Source organism: Athene cunicularia, assembly GCF_003259725.1.
Source record: "Athene cunicularia isolate RWA chromosome 2 unlocalized genomic scaffold, athCun1 chr2_part1, whole genome shotgun sequence".
In the NCBI taxonomy this organism is placed as follows: domain Eukaryota; kingdom Metazoa; phylum Chordata; class Aves; order Strigiformes; family Strigidae; genus Athene; species Athene cunicularia.
This window is the reverse complement of record NW_020799095.1, coordinates 8,364,913-8,371,689: the sequence shown is the minus strand read 5'-3', so window position 1 is coordinate 8,371,689 and position 6,777 is coordinate 8,364,913. Positions and strand designations below refer to the sequence as shown.

The window sequence follows — 6,777 nt, the reverse complement described above, 5'->3', positions numbered from 1 at the left end:
GGGGTGGGGGGGGGTGGTGGTGGAAGAGTAAGACCAAAACTGAAGTTTAAAATCTGGTTAAGTATAGAGAAGTGAAAAATTAAGTTGTATCAGTTTAACTTGTTCAACATTTAAGAGTCTGTTTGCTAGTTCCTTAACTGTATTAAATCAAGGTGCACCTAAGACAACAATTATAGCAAGTTTTAAATAAAGATTGGAAAGCACAGCTATTTTTTCTTTCTTTCTTTTCTTGTGAGAATATTCTTTTAAATAAAAATTCTGCCCAAGGAGTGAAGAGTTCAAGCTTCGTCACCAGAGATGAATTACAATTCCTCCTCTGCCCTCACCCAAGTACTTCAAACTTCTTAAATTTGTCATCTACAAATAACTGGGAGACTTTATTAAGAGCTGCTGCACTGACATGTTATGCTGCTGAAGCTGCTATTACTTTTGCCAACAATTTTTGTATGATTAATTCTGTTATTTTACCTTTTTGAACAGGCAGCTTCAATCAACTTGTGCCAGTAGAAGGCCCAAGAGTTAATACAAAACAAAATTTATTATTCCTTTTAAAGAGGAGTTGGACTTAACAGCTTTCCTAGTTTCTCAGGACAATTGACTTCTAGCTAAATTCTCTTATGTACTACTTTATAGGTGGCAATAAAGATTACAATGTGTTTGCACTGGGAAAGTTTAGCATCTTCTGCAAAGTACATCTGCCAGTTCTTAACAAAATGGCTGCAACAAGTCTAAGAAACATCTATTATTAAAAGTTCTAAACATACTTAAGCAGTCTGAACTGAAACATACAAATGCCAATCTATGCAACTTTATTGTTTGACAGTGCTAATGCTAAATAATATAGGCAAACTTGAAATATACATCCCACAAGCCCCTTACTTATCATGGCTGTGTTGTGTGATTTCCTACCCACTCCCATATTTCCAAATGCCTGAAGTAAACAGAAGTTCAGTTTAGTTAATATCTTATGTCAAAGAGCTGGAATTTATTTTCCCTCCTTATTTTCCAGTAATTATATTGAGACCCCACACAGGAAGAAATGTTATTGGTACAGCATAAGACAAGTTGATTTGACGTAAAGTTAGTACCTTTGGACACATATACGCACACACAGTAGTCATTCCAACCTTTCATCACAGGATTACTTAATCTGTTCTGTGAAGAAGATTCTCTACTCCCTTCTCCTAAGCAAATATCCACCCATTTCAAAACACCAAGATCAGGTAGGTGGATCACTGACATACATAACTGTATCAGACGAGTTACTGCGTTTAGAGAGCAGTGCTCATCATTCACTAGAAAGCCAGAATGATACATCAGTGAAGACTGAAGGGATTGATACCACTGTCATTAATTACCCAGGTAATTGAAGAGAATAGTATGGTTTGCAGATGATACAAGATAAACCTAAAGATCTGTGGAGAAAAGGGGTAGAAGCAATACTGACAAGTTCACAGAATCACAGAATCATCTAGGTTGGAAAAGACCTTGAAAACCACCTAGTCCATCCATTAACCTAGCACTGACAGTTCCCAACTACACCGTATCCCTCTGAGCTATGTCAACCCTACTCTTAAACACTTCCAGGGATGGGGACTCTACCACTTTCCAGTTAGCAATGCATAAACCAACTAGTCTACAAATAGGTCACCCTCCCTTGCAAGGGTGCAAGATAGCTGCCTAGCCAAACATGTCCTATTCCACAAGAGATCCAGAGTTCTCAACAGATTTAAGCCAAATTAGTCAGTGTTATGGAAAAACAGAAAGTAAAACCAGGACTACTGTATATGACATAAGGACTTCCTCCTTTTTGCCCACACAATTCATCATAAAAAAATTTTAGTAAAGATGACTGCCTTGGACAAGAGAACATGCCAAGACTTGAGGTTCCATCTACCTCTACTTTCTATTTTTAGTATGTTGCATATACCTTTTAAAATTGTGACAGCTGCGAATGTATCTGTATCCTTGTTATTATTTTTTCCAACCTAATGTCTTCAATATAAACCACCTGAAAAGTCAACACAATGTATCGAGTTATGCTGAGAAAAAGAGCAGTATAATTTTGCTTTGTAGTTACTCTTCAAGAATATCAAAAATACAAATCAATCTTAAACCAGTGCTTATTTAAAACTCCTGAATAGTTATTAACAATCTCACTAGCAAATTCATTCTAAATGTATATAACGGCAGCTTTTAAGACTTTTCAAAACTCAAACATTTTGCTATAACACCTTTAGTAGGTAGAGAAGCTTCTCTCCACCAGAGGAGGGGGGAAATATTTGTGAGAAAATTAAAGTCTATTAGCTATGTTAGATTTGATGGATAATGTATAGCATAGTAACACAATTAGTGTTAAGTACTACCAGAGATACAAACAAAAGTATATATATTTTTAAAAGAAAAATAATTTCTCAATAAATATACATATATACACACACACATTATATGGCATTTGAAATTACAGACCCTAAGACACTTAAGCATATTTATCTTTTTTGTCATCTCTGGGTATCTCTGAAGTATATGAAAAAGTAATGCTGCTTAGTTGCAGACAAAAGGGAAATTTCCCATTCCTCAGACTGGAACATCTTTGCATATTAATATTATGAAACAGTTTTGTTTGGGTTTTTTTAATTGCTACCGAAGCAATATATAAAACAGCCTTATGCACCTTTGAAAAGTCATCATCCTCATCCTCCCTCCAAAATTTTGAGACAGTACATCCTTTGACTGCTTCTTTATTTCTAATTGTGTGATAAACAGCTCAGCAATTGACTTCTGTATGTAAGCTCACAGAGCAAAATGTCTCTAACATGCAATTCTCAATATAGATTTGCAAGGTAGAAATAAAAATCAACTAGACTGTTGCAAATTTAAGATTTTGCATCCTTCTCTTGCAAGTAACATAAAAGGTCATTCTTTTCTAGAGTAAATCCTAAAGAACTAAAATTCTTCATTACATCAAACTGCACAACTGCACTTACACATTAATATTACAGTGAGGAAACAGAAGTGATGCTAACAAGCAGAGCTACACACTAAAGCTGAGCACAAGTGAAAGAGAGACAAGATTTAATTTTGCAGAAAAGTCAGCCTAGGAAGCAGTTGAAACAAAGCCAAACCAGTCTGCTTACACACTGTATTTCACCATCTTGTTAACAAAATGGAAAGTCTTGTACTTAACTAAACAAAGGCCGTTTCATTTTTATCCCACGCCACTACGCTTCACTCCACTGATGAGCTCAAGTTTGGGGTTGTGCTCGTCAAAGCTTCTCTGTCCAAGGTGCTACTCTGGCTACCACGCAGAGTTTAATGACCTTGTTGCTGCCCTCAAAGATCTAAGAAGCCATAATTCAAAACCCTGCCCAGCCTCCTCCCTTCTCACTACTCCAGGTAAAAAAGAAGTATGTTTACTGAGCAGAAAATGGAGGATCATGAAATGTTCTGCTACAATACAGAATTTATCAGAGCAGTCACCCATAGATGGGAGGGATGGGCAGTGAGGTGAATGAATTGCCTTCCGTGAATGTGGGCAAGCAGGCACATACCTGTGAAGCGCTACTTTAACTGTTCAACCATAAACTATCACATTAGAGAAAACTTAGGCTCCCTATTGCAGAGCTTCTCTAAACTGTCAATTAAACATTTTAAAATTAAGAACATTTACTACTCATGCCATTTTCACATTTCAGTTTAGAAAATGAAAACAGAAGAAGATTTACAATTGTCTTAAGACTTTTCTTACTTCTCACAGAAATCTGTACATGGAAGAGCAATCAGTATGTTATCTCCAGGACAGACTTGAGTTTTAACGTCTTATTTAAATTGTTTCTCTACTGTAAAGTGTCAAGTCTGCTTTAAAATATGGCAGGGCAAAGAAGCAAGAGGTGAATGTTTCTTGTGTCAGCACTATTGTTGGTCTGTCCCACTCCCATCCATTGCTCTGGTTTTTTTACAACAGCTCTTTGAAAAGCCCTGGATGCACTTAATGGTGTGGAATCTATAAACCTACTGGTTCCTCGATGGAATTTTTTTGTTTGCGTTTTAAAACTATCAACGAAAATTCAGCTGGATATGGGAATTATACAACTCGTCTCCATAAAATACATTCAAGCAAGGCCAAGCAAAACTAGAGATAAAGGTCCTAGTTAATCCCTTCCACCGACCCCAAAAGGCCTATTTTTGTGAACTAGCTTTACACTTTTTACACAACAAAAGACGGCTTCTGGGTAGAACAATTCACAACATCTAATTCTTCTAACATAAAATACTGAATATTTTTATTTATAGAAAAAACCTACCTCACTTAAATGTAATAGAAGAAAGTCATCAAAGCCAAACCTGACTTATCAAACAGGGCAAAGATGCCTTCCCAGAATCACAGAGCAATCTCTATTCCACACCATGTGGAATGTCTGAATTCTAATTCAGTGGAGTGGAGACACAACAGTCATCTTCCTCCCAGAACCAAGCACATGTGTACTCTAGCTATTTTCAAGATAAAATACTTCTCACAAGCTAATAACTGCCTTTTCTACAGCTGTATATTAGTGAAAGAGACTTGTTTACACATACTAGACTAATTGAGGAATGCCTTTCGCAGAACAAGACAAAAATAATCAGAGTAAGCCAAATTTAGTTTGCTTTCAGAGAACTGAAGAACAAAATTAATTATGCTGATGAGATCCTTCTCTACAAGGCCTCAAAACAACGTGGAAGTTCACAATAAGTAGGTCATATAAAGTCTTCAAGCAACTTGCCTCTAAATACAATTTACTTATTGGACAAAAAACTTCCCTTCTAAGTTTGTTTTACTCCACCAGATAAGTCCTTCCCCTCACATATGATTCACTTGATATCTTTGTGGCACTGAAAAATTAAGTAAGTTTTCTGATGAGCACCTTAATTGCACTTCTGTGTTACAACATGATAGAAAGCAGATCATAGACAACTGTTCCACCATGGCTTTTGTTAAGTCCTGCACCACAGGAATACACAGTCTGATGGTGGAAACAGGTGCAGCAGTAACAGTATTACTTATGCTTGGAGAAACCCACAGTCAGAGAAAGCTAAATATTGCAGAGAATTCTCTAGTGAATGCGAAGAGCATACATCTCTCATACACACCTTCTCCTTTAAAACAGCAGTAAGTCATCTAGTGTATTTTACCCAGGTCCACTACCAAAATAGCATTATCCCATATTACTATCACAGGGGCATCTTTATTGATACTCCTGCCACTAACCTGCCTGGAGAACAGAGAAGCACAATTCTTTCACTGTTCCTCACCTTCAGAGTTACTTCAGAGATAAATCCCATAATCAGCAGCACCTCTAGCAAAGCAGAGGCAAATTAAAATACACACAATTCAAGAATTTCTGAACTTCCTGTGCTGTTCTAAATAAGTTTTACTACACAGCATCCATGTAATTCTGGCTTTTTGGAGAAGTATGATAACAGGAAGAACACTACAGAGAAGTACTACTTAGTTCTAAAAAAATGTAGCTGCAAAACAAGCAATTAGGATTTTATCTAGGTCAATACCCCATCAAAACAATTGACACTTTAGAAATATAACTGCTGACTGAAACAAAACTTGGCTATGCTTGGAAGGCTTTCATTGCCTGTAGAAGGTGAAAAAGTTGCAAGAAGAGGAGAAAAAGAAGCTATCTGATGTAACTTCTGCCGTACTAGAGAATTAAGAAACATTTGAGATGAACAGTAAGGATGGTATCAACAAGCAGTAGTGACAAAGCAGCTGTAATGATCACAGTGAAACTTCCAGCTATTTGAACATGAAGAAATAAAGTGGAAAAGTAATTTTTATAGTGTTGAGTACACATTTATGTAAGCAGATTTTATATCTATTTTTTATACTTTCATGACAATTTTCTGTATCAGAACTTAATTCTGAAGTTCACTATATTCCATGGGTCTACAAACAGAAAGTAGCAAGCTAAAACTGCTCTTCAAGATGCACCATCTTCTACAATACAACCATTCCAAATATATGTACACACAGAAAAGTATACCTGCAAACTAGTTGTAGACTGTGGAAACTTCTCAAGAATCCTGACAGCCACTGGACAGGAGCAGAACTCAAAGATTCAAACTAACAGGCTTGGCCCTGAAAAGCGAGATGTCTGGGGTAAAGAGAAAATGCAGCCACAAGACAGTTGGAAACTCCCTGGGCACTAAATTCAAAGCCTTTATCATTATACTGGGTCTGGCTGAGCTGGAATTGATTTTCCCCTATAGCAGCCCTCATGGTGCTGTGTTTTATGTTGGGAGCTGGCAGGGTGTTGATAGCACCCTGGTGTTGTGGCTACTGCTGAGCAGTGCTTACACAACACCAAGGCTCTTTCCAACATTCCGCCCCCCCCCCCAGTGGGACAGGGTGGGCAAGATCTTGGGAGGGGACACAGCCAGGACAGCTGACCTGAACCAAACAAAGGGATATTCCAGACCATATGATGTCTGCTCAGTATAAAGCTGGGAGAAAGGAGGAAGTGTGGGGGGTGTGTGTGTGTCACTCTTGGTCCTCTGAGGCAACCAGAGGCATATTGAAGTCCTGCTTCCTCAGAAGGCCTGACATCACCTGTTAATGGGAAGTAGAGAATAAATCTGTTTTCTTTTTGCTTCTGCGTGCAGACCTTGCTTTGCTTACATTAAAACTGTTTTTGTTTTACCCACAAGGGTTGGTTCCCCCCTGCCCCCGCCTTATTTTCTTTCCCCCTTTTTGCCCTGTTGAGAAAAAAAAAAAAAAAAAGGGGG

At 37.7% G+C, this 6,777-nt stretch overlaps 1 protein-coding gene across 1 annotated transcript in view; it reads right to left on the bottom strand.

Annotated features, from left to right (window-relative positions):
• The window catches only part of DYNC1LI1 (dynein cytoplasmic 1 light intermediate chain 1), a 24,743-nt gene that overhangs the window by 15,151 nt on the left and 2,815 nt on the right, over positions 1-6,777 (bottom strand). The window lies entirely within an intron of this gene.